This window comes from Balaenoptera physalus (genome assembly GCF_965194825.1).
Source record: "Balaenoptera physalus genome assembly, chromosome: 7".
NCBI lineage: Eukaryota > Metazoa > Chordata > Mammalia > Artiodactyla > Balaenopteridae > Balaenoptera > Balaenoptera physalus.
This window is the reverse complement of record NC_138886.1, coordinates 103,280,620-103,306,836: the sequence shown is the minus strand read 5'-3', so window position 1 is coordinate 103,306,836 and position 26,217 is coordinate 103,280,620.

Here is a 26,217-nt window from a genome sequence, read left to right as displayed (position 1 = left end):
AAATATTACTTTCCACCACTCCCTTTAGGTTCCATTTGTACAATGTTGAAGGACATGGGAAGAAAGCCATCTAGACATCTTGGGGAACTGCATTCCAGGCAGGCCCCTCACCAGGTCCCTTGCCTGGGGAACACTGTTTTCAATGTAATATGCACATAGCACTGTTATATACATCTTTATTACATGTGCTTTTAACATTCTTTTACATGCATTACAGACTGGCTATCAAATCCATTCTCTTAAATCATAAGAAAAATTAAGGGCACTTAGCCAAAATTTAAACCTTTTTTCTTTGAAAGACATTGTTAAGAATATAAAAAAAGTCACAGACTGAGCAAAAATATTGCTAAAAACAGATGTCTAATAAAGGACTTATATCCAGAATGCATAAACAATTAACTCATATTTAATAATATGAAAATCCAACTATAAATAGTACCAAAGATCTGAATACACACTTCATAAAAAGAGACATATGGATGTCAAAAAGTACACAAGATGAATCCTAAAATTAAAAAATAAATAAAATAAAATACCATTACACACTTTTGAGAATGGCAACAATCCTGACCCCAAGGGTTGCTCGTGATGACAAAGAGTAGGTGGAGCAACGGGAACCCTCATTCATTGCTGGTGTGAATGCAAAATGGTGCAGCCACTTTGGAAAACAGTTTGCCAATTTCTTATAAAGTTAAGCACACTCTATATGACCTACCTCTACCTCTTCTAAGTATTTTCCCAAGAAAAATAAAATCTTAGTTTATGTAAAACCTATATGCAAATGTTTATAGTGATTGTATTCACCTTGCCAAAAGCTGGAAGCATTGGAAATGTCTTTTAACTAGTGAATAATCCACTGTAAATTCATTCAAAGTAACACTACTCAGCATTAAAAAGAGCAAACTACTGATATACACAATGTCATAGATGAATCTCAAATTCTTTATACTAAGGCTACATCCTGTAGGATTCCATTTATATGATATTCAAAAAAGGCAAAGCTATAGAATAGAATTCAGAGCAGTTGTTGGAAGGGACTGGAGGCAGGGGAAGGGGTTGATTAAAATGTGCACAAGAAAAGTTTGCCTATTTAAATTCACGTGTCCATAAAATCTTTGCTTTCAACAAAATAAGTTTTGTTGTATTAGCAACCACATAGAGCTACATTTCCCTGGCTTATGAAAGTAAGAATGAATTTATTTTGAATATACCTATACCTCTGTATATATTGTACAGATGACATTACTTGAATTAGGAAGAAAACCTTGAATGTGTGTTTGTTTTCTGCTAAATGTCTATGAATGTCTATGTATGACGAGTAAGAACAGAAAGAGGAGTGAAGGGAAAGGAGATAAGTGAGAAAATGAGAAATCCCATCCTTCTTCACTCTATCTGCTGGACTAAGTTTAAAAAATATACATTTATCTTTATTCCTCATTTGTAACTGTTTTTGTTAGGCCGAATCCCAGAATCTCTTTTAAATTATTTTTAAAGTAAAAAAGTAAATCTGCTTGTATTTATACTTTATGGAGGTGTTAAAATATTACACCAGAGATATAATTATTTTAGTACCCTATGATCCCATTTTTGTAGCATATCAGAGTTAGAACTTGTATCCAAGCAGGCATTACTAAACACATTTTCATATCCTTAACTCACTTCCCTATAAAACCAGGAAGTATTCCTTCTCTTTCCTTTAAAAAATGCTCATAGAAGGAAACTTCCAGACTGAAAATAGTGCATGCTAGATGATGAGTTAGCATCCCAGCGATCTGCAGGAATACATGGCAGTCTACTGACAGATCAATTCATATTCCTTCTCACTAAAGACCCAGATCATGGAATAGAAAATTGATTCAGTTGGCTCCTGAGTGACTCCAAAGTTGGTGATAACTAGCAACATACGAAATATTAAAATTTATTTAACTTGAAAAATTAGAGAAGCAGCCAGAAACATAGTAAAAAACATGAAAGTGGAGTAGAATAGATGATCTTTTAAAGATAATTCAATCATCCAACAAATATTTATTCTACGTACCTCTAAACAATTTACCACATAATATGGTATGTAATTTCAAAATTACAGTCTTGAAACACCTGTAAAAATATAGATGAAAAAGACAACATGATAGATCCTCATAACTGACTAAAGAAAGAGTGGGAAGAAGAAGGGGTATTTCCTAGTAAGTTGATGAAGTAAAGTTTCAGGGAGAATAAAATTTGGCATTTGTACAGAATTTTAAACATGGGTAAGCTGTAGAGAAGAGGGCGTAGTTTTCCAGATCTTTAGATCTCTTATCAGTACAAGAATGTGGAAAAGGGGAAAAACAAAGAAATTAAGATGGATTATATATAGTTTAGAGATAGGAACATAGGTTTAAGATTCCTGAATCTGGGTTCTAGTTCTGAGTTTTCCAGTACCTTGTGCTTTGATCCTGGACAAGTTAATTGATTTTTGTGCCTCAGTTTCCTTATCTGTCATATTAAAGCAGAAGGCCAAATTATCTCTGAGGTCTTTCTCCAATTCCACATTATATACTGTTTTAAATCCAATATTCAATGTTCATTGTGAATGTGAAAATGTTCCCACCACAAGAATTCTTTGTATCCATGCTGTAGTAATCACATCTATATGGCTATCATCCATCAATGTGGTCCCATCACCTGTGCGAGCTGAGACCAAATTTTCTAGAATAGCCTGGGAAGAATACAAGAATAAGCTTGCTCAGGCCACTGGAATTAAAAGAGGATTCTGGGAAAAGCATTTCTGCTAATTGACAGAAGCTAAATCCCCATGAAAAATGTTGGTGTTTGTTTAGTTCAAGTTTCCTTTTTATTAAACTTTTTATTTTTAGGTAAACATAGATTTGCACGGATTTGTAAAAATTACTACAGAGAGGCCCTGGGTACTCTTTATCCAGTTTACTTAAATGATAACATCTTGCAAAATTATAGCACAATATCACAACCAAGATATTAGCATTTATACAGTCAAGGTACAGAAAATTTGCATCACCAGAAGGCTCTATTGTGTTGCCCTTTTATAGCCAACCACACCCAAGTCCTTGACCCTGGCAACCACTAATCTGTACTCCACTTCTAAATATTATTTCAAAATTTTTATATCAGTAGAATCATACATTGTATAACCTTTTTGAAATGGCTTTTTCACTCACCATATTTCCCTAGAGTTTCATCTAAATGATTACATGTATCAATAACTCATTCATTTTTAATCCTGAATAGTGTTTCCTGGTATAGATCTATGACAATTGTTTAACCATTCACCCACCAAATGACATTTGGGCTGTTTCCAGTTTCTGAGTATTATGCATAAAACTACTATAAATATTTGTGTACTGATTTTTGAGTGAGCATAAGTCTTTATTTTTCTAATATAAATGCCCAAGAGTGCAATTACAAGGTTATATGGTAATCACATATTTATTTTTGTAAGAAAATGTCAAGCTATTTTCTAGAGTGCCTATATGGTTTTACATTCCCACCAGCAACATGAGTGGCCCAGTTTCTTTGCATCTTTGCCAGAAATTGGCATTATCACTATTTTTTTTATGTTAGCCATTCTTATAGATGTATAGTGATATCTCATTGTAGTTTAAATTTGCATTTCCCTGATGGCTAATAATGTTGAACTTCTTGTTATATGCTATTTGCCATCTGTGTATCCTCTTTGGAGGATATACTCCTACTTCATTCTTCACTTTCAAGATTGTTTTAGCTATTCCAGAACTTGTGTTTTTCAATATAAATTTTATAATCAGATTATCTATGTCTACAAAAATCCTTGCTGGGATTTCAATAAGACTGTGTTAAAAATTAGGTTGATTTGGGGAAAATCGACATTTTTACTACGTTGAGTCCTCCAATCCATTAACATAGCATGTTTCTCCATTTATTTAGGTGTTTGATTTCTTTCATTAGCATTTTGTCATAATCAGCATACAGATCTGTACTTGTTTTGTTACATGTATCCCTAAGTAATTCATTAATTTTGGAGTAATTGAAATGGTGTTGTCTTCAGTTTCAGTTTTTACATGTTTATTGTTAGTCTATAGTGTCAGCAAAAATTCAGTTAACTGTCAAGTTAAGAAGAAAAAGGGAATTTTATTTGAGCCAAACTGAGGATTATAACCCAGGAAGCAGTTTCTCAGAAAGCTCTGAGAAGTGTTCTGCCTGTTAGAAGTCAAAGGCACAGTCATATACATTTTCAAGACAAAGGATCATACATCAAAATGACATACTGATATTTTAGTTAAAGTTCACCAAGAATACATAGTCCAGGTAAACATGTACAAAGGGAGAAGCAAGTCACCATGACCTCCTACAGAGTTGGGAAAGAACACTATTTTTTTAAAGAAGTTACAGTGCTAGTGTCAGAAGAAAAAAAAAAATTGATCTTTACAGTCAACAGGCACTCCCAACTTTGAGGAGCTCTGGTTAATGTGTAATGCAGATGCACACCGCACAGTAAGGAGGGAGGGAGGAGACCCAGACAAACACACGGAGAGAATTCTATGTTTTCCTTGTCCAGCTTTAAAATATAAAGTTTACTTCATCAATAGAATTCAAATGATTTTTGTGTGTTCATCTTGTATCCAGTGAGAATACTTGAATTCACTTGTTAGTTCTAAGAGGTTTTTTGTTTTTGTTTTTGTAGATTCCTTGGGATTTTGTACATAGACAATCATGTCACCTGCAAAGAGGGAAAGTTTTATTTCTTCTCTTCCAATCTGTATTCCTTTTACTTCCTTTCTTTCCTTATTGTGCTTTCTACAATTCCTAGTACTATGTTTAATAAGAGAGGTGAGAATGAAAATTCTTTCTTTCTTTCTGATCTTAGGGGTAAGCGTCAGCCTTTTACCATTATTAATGATGTTACTGTAGGGATTTTTGTAGATGCTCATTAACAATTTGAGATCATCCTCCCTTTGTTTCTAAGTTGATGAGAGTTATTTTAATCATGAATGAATATTTCATTTTGTCAAAATTTTTCTGTGTCAGTTGATATGATCTTATAATTGTTCTTCTGTAGTATGCTGGATTACATTGATTGTTTTCTTTTGATCTGGTGGATACATTGATTGATTTTTGGATGTTGAACCAGCCTTCTATAACTGGAACAAATACCACTTGGTTATGAGATATATCTATATATAGATATACATATAGATATGTATGTATTTTATATATACATTGCTAGATTCAACAATTTTGTTGAGGGTTTTTGCATCTAAATTCATGAGACATATTTATCTGTTTTCTATTATACCTTTTTGTCCTTTTTTTCTTAGATGGTGATATTGTTGTTGTAAAATGAGTTGGCAAGTGTTCGCTTTTCTCCTGTTTTCTGGATGCATTGTGTAAAAATCATATTAATTCTTCTGTACTTTTAGTAGAATTATCCAATGAAACCACTTGGGCAGAATATCTTTTCTTGGAGAGATTTTAAATTATTAATTTAATTGTCTTATGGATTTCACAATAATCTTTTTTGTATTTGGTGAGTTGTGGTAGTTTGCACTTTTTGAGAAGTTGTCCCATTTCACTGTGTTTGTCAAATTTATGTGTGTTGAGTTTTTGGTGGTATTCCCTCATCCTTTGAGGTCTACCTGTACTAATATCCCCTGTTTCATTTCTAATATAAGTCATTTGTATCTTCTTTCTTTCTTTCTTTGTCAGTCTCGTTAGAGGTTTGCAGATTTTTCGGGATATTTTCAAAGAACCAGATTTTTGTTTCATTAGCTTACTCTATTTTTCTTATTTTCAATTTCATTGATATTTACTTTTATCTTTATTACAAGTTTACTTTGTTTTGTTATGCTTTGCTTTATTACACTTTGCAGATATTGTGTTTTTTACAAACTGAAGGTTTGTGGCAACACTGCATTGAGCAAATCTATTGGCACAATTTTTCCAACAGCATTTGTTCACTTTGTGTCTCTGTGTCACATTTTGGTAATTCTTGCAATATTTCAAACCCTTCACTAGCAAAAAGATTACAACTCTCTGAAGGCTTAGATCATGGTTAGCATTTTTAGCAATAAAGTATATTTAGTTTCAGGTGTGTACATTGGTTTTTTAGACATAATGTTAGTCACACTTAATAGACTACTGTATAGTGTAAACATATCTTTTATAGGCACTGAGAAACCAAAAAATTTGTGTGACTTGCTTAATTGTGATATTTGCTTTATTGCAGAGGTCTGGAACCAAACTCACAATATCTCCAAGGTATGCCTGTACTTCCTTCCTTATACATGCTTTAGATTTATTTCACTTTTCTTATTCTAGTTTCCTGCATTAAAAACTTCCCTGATTGATTGGAGATCTTTCCTCTTCTCCAGTGAAAATATGTGTGCTATAATTTTCCTCTCATTCCTGCTTTAGCTGCACTCACATATTTTGAAATGTGTATTTTTATGTTCATTCAAGTTTATTTTTAAAATTTCCTTTGAAACCTCCTCTTTAACTCATGTATTATTTAAAATTGTGTTGTTTGCTTTCCAAAGTTTTTAGTTTTGTATTTTGTTCTATTGTTAACTTCTATTGTTAATTGTATTCATTGTACACTCTATACAATGTATAAGTATGATTTCAACCCTTTTGAATTTGATTTTTTTTTTTTAATTTTCCAGGATGTGAGCTATTTTGGTGAAGGTTGAACACTTGAAAAGAATACACACACACACACACACACACACACACACACTGCTGTTATTGGGTGAGAGTTCCATATGTATCAATTAGGTCCTTTGGCTGAGTGTGTTGTTCAGATCTATATTAGTGTTCAATATTTCTATTAATTGCTTTGAGTGGCTTGAATAAGTCTCTACACATAATCGTGGGTGTGTTTATTTCTCCTCTCTGTTTTGTCAGTGGTTCCTTCTTGTATTGTGAGGCTTTGTTGTTTGGTGACTACATATTTATGATCTTCATGGAGACAGATAGATAGATGCTAGTTGATAGATAGATAGAGAGAATATATATAAATTTATATGTGTATATATATATATATATATATATATATATATATATATATATACACACTATAGTAGTGAACCTGTTCGTTTCTAATATTTTTCTCTGCTCTGAAATATAACTTATTTCATATTAAGATAACTACTCTTATCTGATTTTTGGTTAATGTATCCATAATATAGTTTCCTATCCTTTTATTTTCAACCTAACTTAGTCCTTGTACTTAAAGTAAGTTTATCTGTAAACAGCATATTGCTGGACCATTTTTATACACTCAGTCAACCTCTTCTTTAATTGCTATATTTATCCCATTCACACATAGGGTAATTATTGATAAGCTATGACTTTAGTCTGCCATTGTATTATTTATCTCCTGTTTGTTACTTCTGTCTCTGTTTCCTTTTTCTTGCCTTTCTGTGAGTTATGTAAAGATGTTTTTAGGATTCTGTCTTAATGTTTTTATAGTGTTTTTGTGTGTATCTCTTCAGATAGTTTTTGTAGCAGTTACTCTGAATATTACACTATATCTATGTGTACACACAAGCACACACTGGTATTAAGTTTACTACTTTGAGTCCAGCATGGACACCTTACTTCCATTTAGATTCCTTTACTCTTCATAGTTTTAAATATAATCATCTTAAGTAATCCTTCATTCATTGAGCACCACATCAGGTAATATAATTTTTCTTCAACCATAAAATATGATTTAAGAAATTCAGAAGAAAAACTTATTTTATATTTATCTTTTTCCTTCAGGACTGAGAAAAAGTATCATTTCCTTCTGGCATCCATGATTTCAGATGAGAAATCTATAGACATTTGAATTGGTATTTCCATATAGGTATTGTGCCATTTTTCTCTGGCTCTTGTCAGAGATTTTCTTTGTCTTTAATTTTCAAGGTTTTAATTATGATGTCTCTATTTGGATCTCGGAAATAGCTCATTTGGATCTTACTCAACTTCTTGAATCTATAGGTTTATCATTGTCCAAATTGGGGGAAACTTTAGCCATTGTTTCATGGGATACTTTTTCAGTTCCATTCTCTCTTTTCTCTCTTTCTTGTCCTTTGGTAATACAAATGTTAACTCTTTTGTTATTGCTTTTTCTCTGTTCATTGGATCAATTCTATGAATATGCACTCAAGTTCACTGAATTTATTCTGTCGACTCTCCACTCTACTGTTGAGACCATCCATAAGTTGTTTTTATGTTTGTTTGTTTGTTTTTAAAATTTTGGTGCTTGTATTTTTCAGGTCTATAGTTACATTTAGTTCTTTTTAGCATCTCTTTCTTTGTTCAAGTTTCCTATTTTTTCACTTGTTTCAAGAGAATTTTTAATAGCTTCTTAAAGCATTTTTCATGATAGTTGTTTAAAAATTTTTGTCAGATAATTTCAACATTTGATTTACCTTAGTATTGTATCTGTTGATTGTCTTTTCTCATGTTGTGATTTTCCTGGTTCTTGGTGTAATGAGAGATTGCTCCATCATACATTCACATTTGGGGCATTATATTAAGACACTCTATTTTGTCAATATTTTAAGGAGCAGTCCTGTTGAAGTATAGCCGTAAAGCTATCTGGTGTGCATATCCAGCTTTCTGTTGCCTTCTGTGGGAAACACCCCACTGAAATAGGGTCACTGACTCACACTAGTTCGTTCAGCTAGTGAGGTGAAAGTTCAACTTTTGTCATTGAGCTCCAGTGACAAGAGGGAAGGGCATAAGAGGATTGTCAACTACCCCACCTGCTTTGAACCTCCTATTCTGCCTTCTTCATGCAGGGTGGGAGTGGAAGCTCAGTTGTTCACTAGCTCTCACTGACACCAGATTGGGAGAAACAGGAGTGCAAACTGGTCCAGTTGCACATAGCCTAGTTCTGTTTTGTCCCTGCCCAGTATGCATGGAATTTTGTTCCCACTGGGACTTGCTGACACCAGTATGGGGGAAAGGTGGATTATTTACCAACCCCAACTTGCACCACCTTGTCCAGTCCTGTTAATGTCAGGTAAGAAGGATGCTCAGCTCTCATCTGGTCCCTGATGTCACCAGGGAGTGGGGATATGGGGATAGGGTATGAATTCTGGTGTTGACTAGAACTGCCTCAAAATGTCTTGATAAATCTCCTTGCTGGTAGGTGGGGTGGAATCTCAGTTTGCCTCTGGATCCTGCTAACACTGCCCTGCTGAGGGAAAGAGAACAACTCCTGTCTCTGTTAGAAGAAAAATGAATGATCTGCTCCCTGCTGCATCTTTGAACACCGCTGTATGCCTGGCAGAAGAATCAGAGTACCACTTGCTCCCATGGGACTTGGCTGGGGTAGAAGATCAACTTCCTGAAAGATCAACTTCATGAAACTACAGAGCTAGAGGTATGTTTTCTGTTGGTGTTTGGCTGGCGTTGGACAGGTATTGCAAACAAGTTTTCTGTTGTTAGGCCATCCTTTTCTCAGTCCTTTGGCTGGGGGAAACAGGCTTTTCTTGGAGCTTTCTTGCCTATGCCTTTTGGAGGTTCCATGTTGATGGTTTCTGCAGAACACTGTCTGGGATATATGGGAACCAAAAAGGAAGCTGAGGGAACTCACTGTCGTGTAGTTTTCAAGTTCAGAAGTTCCTAGACTGTCCACCTTCTTCTTTCCACCTCTCAGAGTCTGCTTGTGCTTGTTCTTGTGTTAAGTCCAAGATTGTATAGCTGTAAGAGGAGGACCTATGAGGAATAGGACTACTATATCTTGGTGGAATTGAAGTATTTCTTTTTCAACTACGTCATCATTACTTTTCCTGTGAATGGAAAGGAATTCGGCATAACTCACAATATTCACTAAGAAATAGAAAAAAAGATTATTGGTTAATTCCTAAAGTTGCTCACTAATCAGAATATGAGAAAGAGCAAAAATGTCACAGCTAGAGTAATGGGATATTACTACCCCTTCCAATTTTGATCACATTTCTTCAGTTAACATGCTTAAAACATAAATTTAGCCTTTGTACTGGAGAAGAAATTATACTATTATGTTCTGAATACCACCAAAATGCACAAACAATGGGATTCAGAGATGGTTTAAGCCATCTAAAATATACACTTGATATTAAAATCACAACATGACTAATTCTGTTATCGAAGATCAAATTTTAATCTTCATCCATTATTAGCTTCTTTCTTTCTCCTTACCCTTTTGGTTCTAATAAAACTCTAAGCTCAATTAACTTTTTAGAATGCTTAGAATACTTCTTATATCCCTTTCTTTATTTCAATTATTCTCATTCCCTAGGGCTATAAACTTCATCAAGCAGCAAATGGTACCACTCTCTTCCACATGGTTTGTGCAGGTGGAGGTAGAAGCAGAGATAAACAGTTTTACAACCTGTTAAACTATTTCAAGCACCTGCTTCGTGCCTGGCAGTGTTCAACTAGCTAGGGATTCAGCAAAGGACAAGGCATGCCATGCTTACTGCTCTTACAGAATTTGTATTTAATTAAGAAGAAGAGGCAAAAATCAAATGAACAATAAAAGTATCAGATAGCTCTACGTGTACAGTGTTAAAATAAGATAGTGCGGTGGAGATCTTCTGGAAGGTTACTTTTGATTAAACAGTCAAGAAAGGGATCTCTAAGGAACTGTGATCCAAGTTGACAGCTAAATGACAAAAATGTAAATATACCTGGGAGGCCAGCTATTTGTTTGTTTATTTATTTATTTATTTTATTTATTTTAAACTTTTTATTGATGTATAGTTGCTTTACAATGTGTTAATTTCAGCTGTACAGCAAAGTGATTCATATATATATATATGCATTCTTTTTTATATGTATTCTTTTTTCATTACGGTTTAATCATAGGATATTGAATATAGTTTTCTGTGCTATACAGTAAGACCTTATTGTTTATCCATTCTATATGTAATAGCTTGCATCTGCTAACCCCAACCTCCCACTCCATCCCTCCCCCACCCTCTCCCCCTTGGCAACCACAAGTCTGTTCTTATGTCTGTGAATCTGTTTCTGTTTTGTAGATAGGTTCATTTGTGTCATATTTTAGATTCCACATATTAGTGATATCATATGGTATTTGTCTTTCTCTTTCTGACTTACTTTACTTAGTATGATAATCTCTAGCTGCATCCATGTTACTGCAAATGGCATTATTTCATTCTTTTTTATGGCTGAGCAGTATTCCTTTGTATATAGACATACCACATCTTCTTTACCCATTCATTTGTTAATGGACATTTAGGTTGTTTCCATATCTTGTCTATTGTGAAAAGTGCTGCTATGACCATAAGAGTGCATATATCTTTTTGAATTAATGTTTTTTCTGGATATATGCACAAGAGTGGGATTGCTGGATCAAATGGTAATTTTATTTTTAGTTTTTTGAGGAACCTCCATATTGTTTTCCATAGTGGTTGTACCAACTTACATTCCCACCAACAGTGTAGGAGTGTTCCCCTTTCTCCACATCCTCCCCAGCATTTGTTATTAGTAGAGTTTTTAATTATGGCCCTTTTGACTGGTGTGTGGTGGTACCTCATTGTAGTTTTGATTTGCATTTGTCTAATAATTAGGGATGTTGAGCATCCTTTCATGTGCCTATTGGCCATCTGTATTTCTTCTTTGGAGAAATGTCTATTTAGGTGTTCTGCCCATTTTTCGATTGGGTTGTTTTGTTGTTGTTGTTGAGTTGTATGAGCCGTCTGTTTATTTTGGAGATTAAGCCCTTGTCGGTTACATTGTTTGCAAATATTTTCTCCAATTTTGTAGGCTGTCTTTTCATTTTGTTCATGGTTTCCTTTGCTGTGCAAAAGCTTGTAAGTTTGATTAGGTCCCACTTGTTTATTTTTGCCCTGGGAGACCTACCTAAGAAAACATTTGTACAATTTATGTCAGAGAATGTTTTGCATATTGTCTCTTCTAGGAGTTTCATGGTGTCAAGTCTTATGTTTAAGTCTTTAAGTCATTTTGAGTTTATTTTTGTGTATGGTGAGAGGGTATGTTCTAACTTCATTGATTTACATGCAGCTATCCAACTTTCCCAATAGCACTTGCTGAAGAGACTTTTCCCCTTTATATATTCTTGCCTAGGATGCCATTTAGAGTAAAAAGGAAAGCTAGAACAAAGGCCCTAAGGCAAGGGTGAGTTGGCATGTTCAATGGAGTTAAAGAAAGAAAGTGTTTCTCACATGTCTTGGAAAAAGCAGTGAGGGTATGTAATGAGGTTAAAGAAAAGTCAGGTACCAATTCATGTAGAGGAACAATAATATTGATTTCAGATTTTATTTGAAGAAAATTGACAGCTACCGAAAAAAGTTGATCAGGGAGTTATACCACTTAGTTATTTTAAAACTCTCTCCTGCTCCATTGTGGATTATACAGGTAAGCAAATGTTATTCTAAGAGCTCTGGTGAGAGAAGACGGCAGCTGGGACTAGGATGGTGGTAATGGAGTTGGAGACAAATGTAATGGGATGGATTTGCTGACAAACTGGATGTGTAGAATGAAGAGAGAAGAATTAAGATATAGCATACATCTCAAATAGATTCTGAAGGGGTTCTTCTTATGCTTCTATGTTTGTCTAAGATGCCACTAATTTTCTTTCCTCATGTTCCTCCTAGAGGGAGGGGATTCCCACTACACTCTACAGGAGGAAACCCACCTTCTCTCCACTTTCTTTCTCTTGGATTGATCTGATCGGTGAGTTGAGAAGGAGCTACCTTGGTTCAAGACCTCTTGGGCTCCCCTTTCTGAGAGCCAGCTCTCCTCTGCTTCTTCGCTCTGCAGCAAAGACTGGTAGTTCTCTATCTATGTGTATTGAGTGCATTTGTTTAAGCCCAGCTGTTTGAAAATATAAAACCACCCTTTCCTTTTAATAGCATGTTTATCAGGAATAAGACTGATGGTTTGATCTCAAGGTGTCTCTCTTGTGTTCTATATTTCAATTGGCCCCAAACCCAGAAGGGGAAGACATTATTATTTGTTGCTCCCCCAATTCAGTACATTAGTTTTCTGCCCAAGACTGTTCACAAATTGCAAAAAACTTGCATCTGTGCAGAGACATGCTGATATATTACAGATTCTTTAAAGGAAGATTGTTCTTGCTTGGCTAACAGTATGTGGGGAATTCTTTTTCCAATCAATAGTGTTTTTAGGTAAAACAAAGAACACATGATTAGAAAGGTTACTAATGGAGAAAATGTCTTGTTTTTGAACCAATGCATTTTTTTCACTTTTTTGAGTAATGCAAATGTAGTACAAATTTTCCTAGTCTTCAAAAAAAATAACAGATAAACATTATGAAAATAAAGAAAAAAATCATAAGATTTCCCTAAAATGTCATCACTTTAACCTAATCATTTTTCCAATCTTTTTATTCTTTTATCCAGATAAATATTTTTCTGGATGTGTCTAAGAAATATAATTGAGAATGGGGAAACATTATCTGAAGATAATGACCCACAGAGAATTGTAATAGCCTACAGAGTATCATGTAATAGAATTTTCAGAAATTACATAATGACAAGGCAAATTATAAAAATAATATCATGCTTTAAAATTTTGCAAACTAATTTTGAGTTGGAAAGCATAACCATGATAACAATGAAGTACTGGGACTATAAAAATTATTCTATTTCTTGAATATTAATTGTACCATGGTTGGTGTGTCAGGAAAACTCAGTTTCTGTAAACATTACTGGGCTAATCTGAGATTAGAAGACTTCTTGTGTCATGAAGCATGTGGCTTGAGAGCACTAGATAGCCTTACCTCCATGGGTGAGGAAAGGGGTTTGGACATCTCTCTGTGACAACATTTCTTTCACTTGCAGATATAGGGTCTCAGTAAATTGCCCTAAGGAGAGCTCAGCATAGTAGCTGGGGCCACTCTACCCCACAAGGCCATGTCTATTATTACAAAAAATAAAAAAGTGTTAAGGAGAAGGAACTCATGGACATCTGTTTGTGTTTTAGACATAATGAAGATTTTTGCATGTTTGCAACTTTGTTAGAGGAAAGAGAGAATCTGACTCTTGGTGACACAAATAAGACAGTAAGTATCTATAAACTATGTTTTCCAGAATCCCCTTGCTGGCATGGTTCTGGGTTAGAGTCAGCTATTGAAAGAGAATTGTGTGAGATTTGTAAAGTGGAGATGAAGACGAAGCCAGGATTCTTGGGGGACAGTTGCAACCAGGTAGGTGAGAGTTGTGAGGTTGCCGCTGCCTCCATGTGACCTTGTGAAACACTGACATTGGTGCTGTGAGGTGATAGGAGTGGCTGTGTAGTCCATAATCAGTGCTTCCCTGGCTGGTCCAGTTGCTGTGGAAGCCTCTATTTCCCTGTGTTAAAATCCTTTTGTTGTTGGGCCAAAACACGTCTCTAAAGAAAAGAATTATTTCTGAAGTGTATACACTGAAGACATTTTAATATGATAGATGTATCTGAAATTTTCATTGCATGTGATATTATATTGTTCTAAGAAAAGGACATAGTTGAATAATGGTTGAAAGATTTTTCTATAAATTTTGAGTAGCAGCTCCTTAAATGGACTGAATGATCATATGTGATTTAGAGATAGTTTTTATATCTTGTTCCCTGAAAAATGGTTTACAAAGTGATCTAGTGAAACTGTTTCTTCAATTGGATGTTGTCATGATTACTACCATTTTCACATATTATTACTCTGAAATAATTTCTCCTCTAGGAATTGGATCCTTCTGCTTTCAGATGAACTGAGACCATTCAATGGAAAACCTCAGTAGGAACCTGACTTCTCAGAAGTAACCCCACCAATGCTGTTTCTCTTCTGTTCTCGTTCTGTTTATTGTGTGGAATATGTTGCAGGGTTCTCTGTTGCAGATACTTCTGACCTCCATGGTTTCCCAAACTTTTTCCCTCCAATCACACAGATGGAAATTAATAACACAAGTTCAAAAGCATACTGAATGTCCATGAGATTCTTTATGGTTTATTTATTTCTCTTAGAATGCAGTATGTTTTATGCAGAAATACCAATGTGTTTTATTTCTGGTGTTAGCTCAGACTTCTCCAGGGATGATATTCAATGTATGTTATATGCCCCATATTCCCTCTCTGCCATCTGGAGAACTGTAAGTCCCAAAACATATTGAGCCCCAAGGGTTTGGGGTTGTTATATAGGAGCAAAGTAGAATGGATGTGGGTATGTTTATATGAGGCCTATGAAACTAATTATTAATTTTTCTTAAAGGTATAATAAAAATGAAATAGAAAGCAGTAGGGAATAAACTTACTATCAAAGTTCTATAAGAGCTTTAAATAAATTAGTTTCAAAATTTTTAAACTTAAGTTTGCTTTCCATGGATGCAACTTTTAAATATCAATTTCTATCCTTCCAATGGCAACATGTATTTCAGATCAATACTTTTTAAAAAAATTTTATTTAACTACTTGTAAGTTCACAAGCAGTTGTAAGAAATAATGCAGAGACTTCTCATATAATCTAATTCAGTTTCCCACAGTGATAACATTTAGCAAAATTATAGCACAATATCACAACCAGGATGTTGACGTTCATCAATCCACCAATCATTTCAGATTTCCCCAGTTGTACGTGGACTCATTGTATGTGTTTGTAGGGCTAGAGAGCATAGTGTAGGCACCATAAAAGTCAACATATTGAACAGTTCCATCACTGCAAGCATCCTCCATATTGCCCTTTTATAACCACATAAACCCCCTCCTGACACATATAGAGGCCCTGTAAACCATTCATCAACAGATTTCTATTTCTAAAGTTTTGTTATTTCAAAATCATTAGATGAATGAAATCATACAGTAAGAAATTTTTTGAAGTGGCTGTTTTCACGTGCCATAATTCCCTGGAGAACCATCCAAGGTGTTGCATGCATCAGTATTCTGTTCCTTTTAATTGTTGAGTAGTATTCCAAGGTACAAATGTATGACATCTGACTAATCATTCACCTGGTGAAGGATATTTGGGGTGTCTCTGGAGTGGGGTTATTATAAACAAATATGATACAAATATTTATGTATAGACTTTTCTGTGAACATAAGTTTTCATTTCTCTGGGGTAAATGCTTAAGAATGCAACTGGTGAGCTGTATGATAATTTCAAGTTTAATTTTATAAGAAATTACCAAACTGTTTTCCAGAGTGGCTATAACATTTACCTTTCCCACCAATATATATGAGTGATCTTGTGTCTCTGCAACCTAACCAACATTTTGTGTTTATTAATACCATACTTTTTTGCTTTTAAATAATTTTATTTATTTAAATAATTTTATTTTTATTTATTTTTTATTTAAATAAATTTTTTATTTATTTAAATAATGTTTTTTTGCTTTTAAATAATTTTATTGAGTCCAAAATACACTTAAGCTCTAGAAATTTGACATGCATATGGTCACTCCACTTTCATTACCAAATAACGTTGGGAACCTGGTCTTTATGTGAGGTATATATTCTTAAGACCCTTAAAATCCAGCTTGGCACTTTTACTAACATTCAGTATATCAATTTATCCAATAGTTAGACACATGATAAATGTTTAAAATCCAGTATTTAAACAAATGTGACTCCCTATACTAGACCACAACTCCTAGAAACTCTGTTGCCAAATGTTGTCAAGGGCAAGAAGAAAAGTATTTATTTTCTCCCTCTGAACCTTTAGGGATATCCTGAGTGGAGTGATACTTGAGTGTTGGCAAACTGATGTCTGAATAAATTTATCAATTTGGTCATGAGGTATTCTTTTTTAAAAAATTTCTTACAGTTTTACTGAGATATAATTGATATACAGCACTGTATAAGTTTAAGGTATACAACATAATTATTTGATTTACATACATTACAAAATGATTATCACAGTAAGTCCAGAGAGCATCCATCATCTCATACAAAATTAAAGAAAAGGAAAAAATATATTTCCTTCTGGTGAGAACTCTTAGGATTTACTCTCTTAAGAACTTTCATATATAACATACAGCAGTGTTAATTATACTTAGCATGCTATGCATTACATCCCTAGTACTTATTTATCTTATGACTGGAAGTTTGTACATTTTGACTGCCTTCATCCAATTCCCCTCCCCTCACCACTCACCTCAGGTAAACACAAATCTGCTTTCTTTTTCTGAGTTTGTTTACTTATTCATTTGTTTGTTTTTGAAGTATAATTGACCTATAACATGGTGTCAGTTCCTGTTATGTAACGTAGTGATTCTATATTTCTATACATTTCAAAATGATCACCACAGTAAGTCTAGTTACCATGTCACCATACAAAGATATTACATAGTTATTGACTATAGTCCCCACACTGTACATTTCATATCCATGACTCATTTATTTTGCAATAGGAACTCTGTACCTCTTAATCGCCCTCACCTATTTCTCTCATATCCATACAGTCTTCTCCAGCAACAATTGTTTGTTTTCCATCTGTAACTCTGTTTCTGTTTTGTTGTTTTTGTTCTTTTGTTTTGTGTTTTAGATTCCCCTATAGGTGAAATCATACAATATTTGTCTTTCTCTGTCTGACTTATTCCACTTATCATATTATTCTCTAGGTTCATCTATGTTGCCCCAAAAGGGAAGATTTCATTCTTTCTTATGACTGAGTAATATTCCATTTATATATATATATATCTTCTTTATCCATTCATACATTGATAGGCACTTAGATTGCTTCCATATCTTGGCTATTGTAAATGATGCTGCAATGAATATAGGGGTGCATATATATTTTCTAATTAGTGTTTCTGTTTTCTTGGGAGAAATATCCAGAAGTATTTATCCAAAGAATTGTTGGAACATATGGTAGTTGTATTTTTAATAGTTTGAGAAATCTCCATACTGTTTTCCATAGTGGCTACAACAATTTACATACCCACCAATAGTGCATGAGAGTTCCCTTTTCTCCATGTTCTCACCAACACTTGGTGTTTGTTGTCTTTTTTATAATAGCCATTCTGACTGATGTGAAGTGATGTCTCACTGTGGTTTTGACTTGCATTGCCCTGATGATTAGTGATCATGAGCATCTTTTCATGTGCCTGTTGGCCATCTGTATGTCTTCTTTGGCAAAATGTCTATACAAATCCTCTGCCCATTTTCTAACCAGTTTTTTTTTTTTTTAATGTTGTGATGTATGAGTTATTTGTATATTTTGGGTATTAATCCCTTGAATATATCATTTGTAAATATGTTCTCCCATTCAGTAGGTGGGGTTTTCATTTTGTTGATAGTTTCCTTTGCTCTGTAAAAGCTTTCTAGTCTCATTTGTTTATATTTTGTTTTATTTCCCTTGCCTGAGGAGATATATCCAAAAGAAAAATCACTAATGTTAAAGAGCTCACTTCCTATGTATTTTTCTAGAAACTTTTAGTTTCAGGTCTTACACTTAAGACCTTAATTCATTTTAATTATTTTTCTGCATGGTGTCAGAGAGTAGTCCAGTTTGATTCTTTTTGCATGTAGCTTTTCAGCTTTTCCAACACCATTAATTGAAGAGTATATCCTTTCCACACTGTAATTCTTGCCTCCATTGTCATAGATTAATTTCCTATATAAGTGTGAGTTTATTACTGGGCTCTCTATTCTGTTCCATTGACCTATGTGTCTGTTTTGGGGCCAATATTACTGTTTTGATTACTGCAGCCTTGTAGAGTAGTTTGACAGCAGGAAGCATGATAGCTGTAGCTTTGTTCTTCTTTCTCAAAATTGTTTTCATTATTCAGGGTTTGTGTGTTTCCATACATATTTTAGAATTATTTGTTCTAATGCTGTGAAAAATTCCATTGGTATTTTCATAGTGATTGCACTGAATCTGTGTATTGCCTTGGGTAGTATAGTCATTTTAATGATGTTGATTCTTCCAATCCATGAGCACAGTATATCCTTCCATCTGTTTGTGTTGTCTTAAATTACTTTCATCGGTGTCTTTAGTTTTATGAGTACAGGTCTCTTACCTCCGTAGGTAGGTTTATTCCAAGGTATTTTATTATTTTTGATGTGATATAAATGGGATTGTTTCCTTAAATTATATTTCTGATAGTTTGTTGTTGGTGTATAGAAATGCAAAAGATTTCTGTATATTAATTTTGTATCCTGCAACTTCACCTAATTTGGTAATGAGCTCTGGTAGTTTTCTGATGGTGTCTTTAGGATTTTCTACATGTAGTTTCATGTCATCTGCAAACAGTGACAGTTTTACTTCTTCCTTTCCAATTTAGATTTATTTTATTTCTTTTTCTTGTCTGATTGCTGTGGCTAGGACTTTCAATATATTTTGAATAAAAGCGGTGAGAGTGGGCATCCTTGTATTATTCCTGATCTTAGAGGAAATGCTTGCAGCTTTTCACTATTGAATACGATTTTAGCTGTGGGTTTGTCATATACTACCTATATTATTTTTTTAAACATCTTTACTCGAGTATAATTGCTTTACAATGTTGTTAGTTTCTGCTGTATAACAAAGTGAATCAGCTATACGTAAACATATATCCCCATATTTTCTCCCTCTTGTGTCTCCCACCATACTCCCTATCCCACCCCTCTAGGTGGTCACAAAGCACCAAGATGATCTCCCTGTGTCATGCAGATGCTTCTCACTAGCTATTTATTTACATTTGGTAGTGTATGTACTGCAATGCTGCTCTCTCACTTCATTGCAGATTACCCTTCCCGCTCCCCGTGTCTTCAAGTCCATTCTCTACGTCTGGATCTTCGTTCTTGTCCTGCCCCTAGGTTCATCAGAACCATCTTATTTTTTTTTTTTTTTAGATTCCATATATATGTGTTAGCATACAGTATTTGTTTTTCTCTTTCTGACTTACTTCACTCTATATGACAGACTCTAGGTCCATCCACCTCACTACAAATAACTCAATTTTGTTTCTTTTTTATGGCTGAGTAATATTTCATTGTATATATGTGCTACATCTACTTTATCCATTCATCTGTTGATGGACATGTAGGTTGTTTCCATGTCCTGGCTATAGTAAATAGTGCTGCAATGAACATTGTGGTACAGGTCTCTTTCTGAATTATGGTTTTCTCAGGGTGTATGCACAGTAGTGGGATTGTTGGATCATATGGTAGTTCTATTTTTAGTTTTTTAAGGAACCTCCATACTGTTCTCCATAGTGGCTGTATCAATTTATATTCTCACCAACAGTGCTTTGCTTTTTTTCCACACCCTCTCCAACATCTATTATTTGTAGATTTTTTGATGATGGCCATTCTGACCAGTGTGAGGTGATACCTCATTGTGGTTTTGATTTGCATTTCTCTAATGATTAGTGATGATGAGCATCCTTTCATGCCTTTGTTGGCAATCTGTATATCTTCTTTGGAGAAATGTCTATTTAGGTCTTCTGCCCATTTTGGGATTGGGTTTTTTTGTTTTTTGACATTGAGCTGCATGAGCTGTTTGTATATTTTGGAGATTAATCCTTTGTCAGTTGCTTCGTTTGAAAATATTTTCTCCCACTCTGAGGGTTGTCTTTTCATCTTGTTTATGGTTTCCTTTGCTGTGCAAAAGCTTTTAAGTTTCATTAGATCAAATTTGTTTAATTTTGTTTTTATTTCCATTTCTCTAGGAGGTGGGTCAAAAAGGATCTTGCAGTGATTTATGTCATAGAGTGTTCTGCCTATGTTTTTCTCTAAGAGTTTGATACATTTAGGTCTTTAAACCATTTTGAGTTTATTTTTGTGTATGGTGTTAAGGAGTGTTCTAATCTCATTCTTTTATAGGCAGCTGTCCAGTCTTCACAGAACTACTTATTAAAGAGGCTGTCTTTTCTCCATTGTATATTCTCATCTCCTTTATCAAAGATAAGGTGACCATATGTGCATGGGTTTATCTCTGTGCTTTCTATCCTGTTCCATTGATCTATATCTCTATTTTTGTGCCAGTGCCATAGTGTCTTGATTACCATAGCTTTGTAGTATAGTCTGAAGTTAGGGAGCCAGATGCCTCCAGCTCCTTTTTCTTTCTCAATATTGCTTTGGCTATTTGGTGTCTTCTGGGTTTCCATACAAATTGTGAAATTTTTTGTTCTAGTTCTGTGAAAAATGCCATTGGTAGTTTGATAGGGATTGCATTGAATCTGTGGATTACATTGAATCTGTAGTTTGCTTTGTATAGTATCATCATTTTCAAAATGATGATTCTTCCAATCCAAGAACATGGTATATCTCTCCATCAGCTTGTATCATCTTTAATTTCTTTCATCAGTGTCTTATAGTTTTCTGCATACAGGTCTTTTGTTTCCTTAAGTAGGTTTATTTCTAGGTATTTTATTCTTTCTTTTGAAATGGTAAATGGGAGTGTTTCCTTTGTTTCTCTTTTATATTTTTCATCATTAATGTATAGGAATGCAAGAGTTTTCTGTGCATTAATTGTGTACTGTGCTACTTTACCAAATTCATTGATTAGCTCTAGTAGTTTTCTGGTAACATCTTTAGGAATCTCTATGCATAGTGTCATGTCATCTGCAAACAGTGACAGTTTTACTTCTTCTTTTCCAATTTGGATTCCTTTTATTTCTTTTTTTTCTCTGATTGCCTTGGCTAGGACTTCCAAAACTATGTTGAATAAGAGTGGTGAAAGTGGACATCGTTGTCTTGTTCCTCCTCTTAGAGGAAATGCTTTCAGTTTTTCACCATGGAGAATGATGTTTGCTGTGGCTTGTCATATGTGGCCTTTATTATGTTGAGGTAGGTTCCCTCTGTGCCTACTTTCTGGCAAGATTTTATCATAAATTGATGTTGAATTTTTTCAAAAGCTTTTTCTTCATCTATTGAGTTGATCATATGGTTTTTATCCTTCAATTTGTTAATATGATGTATTACATTGATTGATTTGCATATAGTGAAGAATTCTTGCATTCTGGGATAAACCCCACTTGATCATTGTGTATCATCCTTTTAATGTGCTGTTGGATTCTGTTTGATAGTATTTTGTTGAGGATTTTTCATCTACGTTCATCAGTGATACTGGCCTGTAGTTTTCTATTTTTGTGACATCTTTCGTTTTGGTATCAGGGTGATGGTGGCCTCATAAAATGAGTTTGGAAGTGTTCCTCCCTCTGCTATACTTCAGAAGAGTTTGAGAAGGGTAAGTGTTAGCTCTTCTCTAAATGTTTGACAGAAGTCACCTGTGAAGCCATCTGGGCCTCTGCTTTTGCTTGTTGGAAGATTTTTAATCACAGTTTCAATTTCAGTGCCTCTGATTGGTCTGTTCATATTTTCTATTCCTTCCTGGTTCAGTGTTGGAAAGTTGTGCTTTTCTAAGTATTTGTCCATTTCTTTGGCATATATTTGCTTGTAGTAATCTCTCATGATCCTTTGCATTTCTGCAGTTTCAAGTGTTATTTCTTTTTCATTTCTAATTCTATTGATTTGAGTATTCTGCCTTTTTTTTCTTGGTGAGTCTGGATAACGTTTTATCAATTTTTTTTATCTTCACAAAGAACCAGATTTTAGTTTTATTTATCTTTGCTATTGTTTACTTCACTTTTTTTTCATTTATTTGTGATCTGATCTTTATGATTTCTTTCCTTCTGCTAACTTTGGGAGGTTTTTTTGTTCTTCTTCTCTAATTGCTTTACGTGTAAGTTTAGGTTGTTTATTTCAGATTTTTCTTGTTTCTTGAGGTAGGATTGTATTGGTATAAACTTCCCTCTTAGAACTGCTTTCAATGCATCCCATAGGTTTTGGGTCATTGTGTTTTCATTGTTATTTATTTCTTGGTATTTTTTATTTCCTCTTTAATTTCTCCAGTGATCTCTTGGTTATTTAGTAGCATATTGTTTAGCCTCCATGTGTTTGTATTTTTTACAGTTTTTTTCCTGTATTTGATATCTAGTCTCATAGCACTGTGGTTGGAAAGGATACTTGATGCAATTTCAATTTTCTTAAATTTACAGAGGCTTGATTTGTGACCCAAGATATGATCTATCCTGGAGAATGTTTCATGAGCACTTGAGAAGAAAGTGTATTCTGTTGTTTTGGGATGGAATGTGCTATAAATATCAATTAAGTCCATCTTGTCTAATATGTCATTTAAAGCTTGTGTTCCCTTATTTTTTTTCATTTTGGATGATCTGTTCATTGGTGAAAGTGGGGTGTTAAAGTCCCCGCTTTTTATTGTGTTACTGTTGATTTCCCCCTTTAGGGCTTTTAGCCTTTGCCTTATATATTGAGGTGCTCCTATGTTGGGTGCATAAATATTTACAACTGTTATATCTTCTTCTTGGATTGATCCCTTGATCATTATGTCGTGTCCTACTTTGTTTCTTGTAATGGTCTTTATTTTAAGGTCTATTTTGTCTGATATTAGAATTGTTATTCCAGCTTTCTTTTCATTTCCCTATTCATGGAATATCTTTCTCCATCCCCTCACTTTCAGTCTGTATGTAACCCTAGGTCTGAAATGGGTCTCTTGTAGACAGCATATATACAGGTCTTGTTTTTGTAACCTTTTAGCCAGTCTATGTCTTTTGCTTGGAGCATTTAATTCATTTACATTTAAGGTAATTATCGATATAGAAGTTCCTATTACTGTTTTCTTAATTGTTTTGGGTTTGTTATTGTAGGTCTTTTCCTTTTCTTGTCTTTCCTGCCTCGAGAATTTTCTTTAGCATTTTCTGTAAAGCTGGTTTCTTGATGCTGAATTCTCTTAGCTTTTGCTTGTCTATAAAGTTTTTAATTTCTCTGTCAAATCTGAATGAGATCCTTGCTGGGTAGAGTAATCTTTGTTGTAGGTTTCTCCCTTTCATCACTTTAAATTGTCCTGCCATTCCCTTCTGGCTTGCAGAGTTTCTGCTGATAGAGTGGCTGTTAACCTTATGCGGATTCCCTTTTGTATTATTTGCTTCTTTTCCCTTGCTGCTTTTAATATTTTTTCTTTGTATTTAATTTTTGATAGTTTGATTAATATGTATCTTCGTGTGTTTCTCCTTGGAATTATCCTGTACGGGATTCTCTGTGCTTGCTGGACTTGACTGACTATATCCTTTTCCATGATAGGGATATCTTCAATTATAACCTTTTAAAATATTTTCTCAGACCCTTTCTTTTTCTCTTCTTCTTCTGGACCCCTATAATTTGAATGTTGGTGCCTTTAATGTTGTCCCAGAAGTCTCTGAGATTGTCCTCAATTCTTCTCATTCATTTTTCTTTATTCTGCTCTGTGGCAGTTATTTCTACTATTTTATCTTCCAGGTCACTTATCTGTTCTTCTGCCACAGTTATTCTGTTATTGATTACTTCTAGGGAATTTTTAATTTTATTTATTGTGTTGTTCATCCTTGTTTGTTTGCTCTTTAGTTCTTCTAGTTCATTTTTAAATGTTTCTTGTATTTTCTCCGTTCTATATTCGAGATTTTGGATCATCTTTACTATCGTTATTCTGAATTCTTTTTCAGGTAGACTGACTATTTGCTCTTCATTTGTTTGGTCAGATGGGTTTTTACCTTGCTCCTTCATCTGCTGCATATTTCTCTGACTTCTCATTTTGTTTAACTTACTGTGTTTGGGGTCTCCTTTTTGCAGACTGCAGCTTTGTAATTCCCATTGTTTTTGGTGTCTGCCCCCAGTGGGTGAGGTTGATTCAGTGGCTTGTGTAGGTTTTCTGGTGGAGGGGATTGGCGCCTGTGTTCTGGTGTGTGGGACTGGGTCTTGTCTTTCTGGTGGGCAAGGCTGTGTCCGGTGGTGTGTTTTGGGGTTTCTGTGAACTTAGTATCGTTTTAGGCAGCCTCTCTGCTCATGCTTGGGATTGTGCTCCTATCTTGATAGTTATTTGGCATAGGTCATCCAGCACTGTAGCTTTCTGACCATTGTGTGGAGCTGGGTCTTAGTGTTGAGACAAAAATCTCTGGGAGAGCTCTTGCCAGTTGATATTACTTTGGATCAGCAGGTCTCTGGTGGTACCATACCTGGACTCGGTTCTCCCACCTTAGAGGTTCAGGCCTGACACCCAGCTGGAACACCAAGACCCTGTCAGCCACACTGCTCAGAAGAAAAGGAAATATATATATATATAATAAAATTTACAAAATAAAAAAATACAGTAAAAACAAATAAAATTAAAAATGTTTTTTTATTTAAAAAAATAAAAATAAGGAAGAGAGTAACCAAACCAATAAACAAATCCACCAATGATAACAAGCACTAAAACTAAACTAAGATAAACATAAAAATCAGAAACAGAAACAAATCAGTTGCAGACAGCTCACCCCAAATGTACAGTTACTCCCAAAATCCATTGCCTCAATTGTGGGGACATTCGTTGTCTATTCAGGTAGTCCACAGATGCAGGGTTCATCAAGTTGCTTGTGGGTACTTAATCTGCTGCTCCTGAGGCTGCATGGAGAAATTTACCTTTCTTTTCTTTGTTTGCACAGCTCCTGGGGTTCAGCTTTGGTTTTGGCCCTGCCTCTGTGTGTCGGTCACCCTCAGGTGTCTGTTCCCCTCCCAGACAGGAGGGGGTTAAGGCAGCGACTGATTAGGTTTCTCTTGCTCTCTCAGGCTCAGGAGAAGGAAGGGTATGGTAGTCATAATTGGAACGTGAGGTGAGCTTGCAGCGGCAGAGGCCAGCATGACATTGCAACAGCCTGAGGCATGCCGTGTGTTCTCCTGGGGAAGTTGTCCCTGGATCTCAGGACCCTGGCAGTGGCGTGCTGCACAGGTTCCAGGGGGGGAGGGTGTGTGGGTAGTGACCTGTGCTTGCATACAGGATTCTTGGTAGCAGTGGCAGCAGCGTTAGTGTTTCATGCCCATCTCTGGGGTCTGAGCTGATATCCGTGGTTTGAGCCCATCTCTGGTGCTTGCTTAGGCAATACTCTGCCTTCTGTGGGCACACGGGGAAGGAATCCCCTCTCCTCACGCACCCTAAAACAATTGTCTCTTGCCTCTTAGGTCATTCCAGACATTTCCCCTGACTCACGCCCATCTATTTGTAGCTCACTAGCCCCTTTCAGACTGTCTTCATGCAGCCAATGGCAGTCCTCTCCTTGGGACCTGACCTTCAAAGCCCAAGTCTCAGCTCCCAACCCCCACCTGTCCCGCCGGGTGAGCAGACAAACCTCTCAGGCTGGTGAGTGCTGGTCGACACCGATCCTCTGTGAGGAAATCTCTCTGTTTTGCCCTCTGCACCCATGTTGCTGCGCTCTTTTCTGTGGCTCTGGAGATTCCCCTCCTCCCAACCCCCGTCTC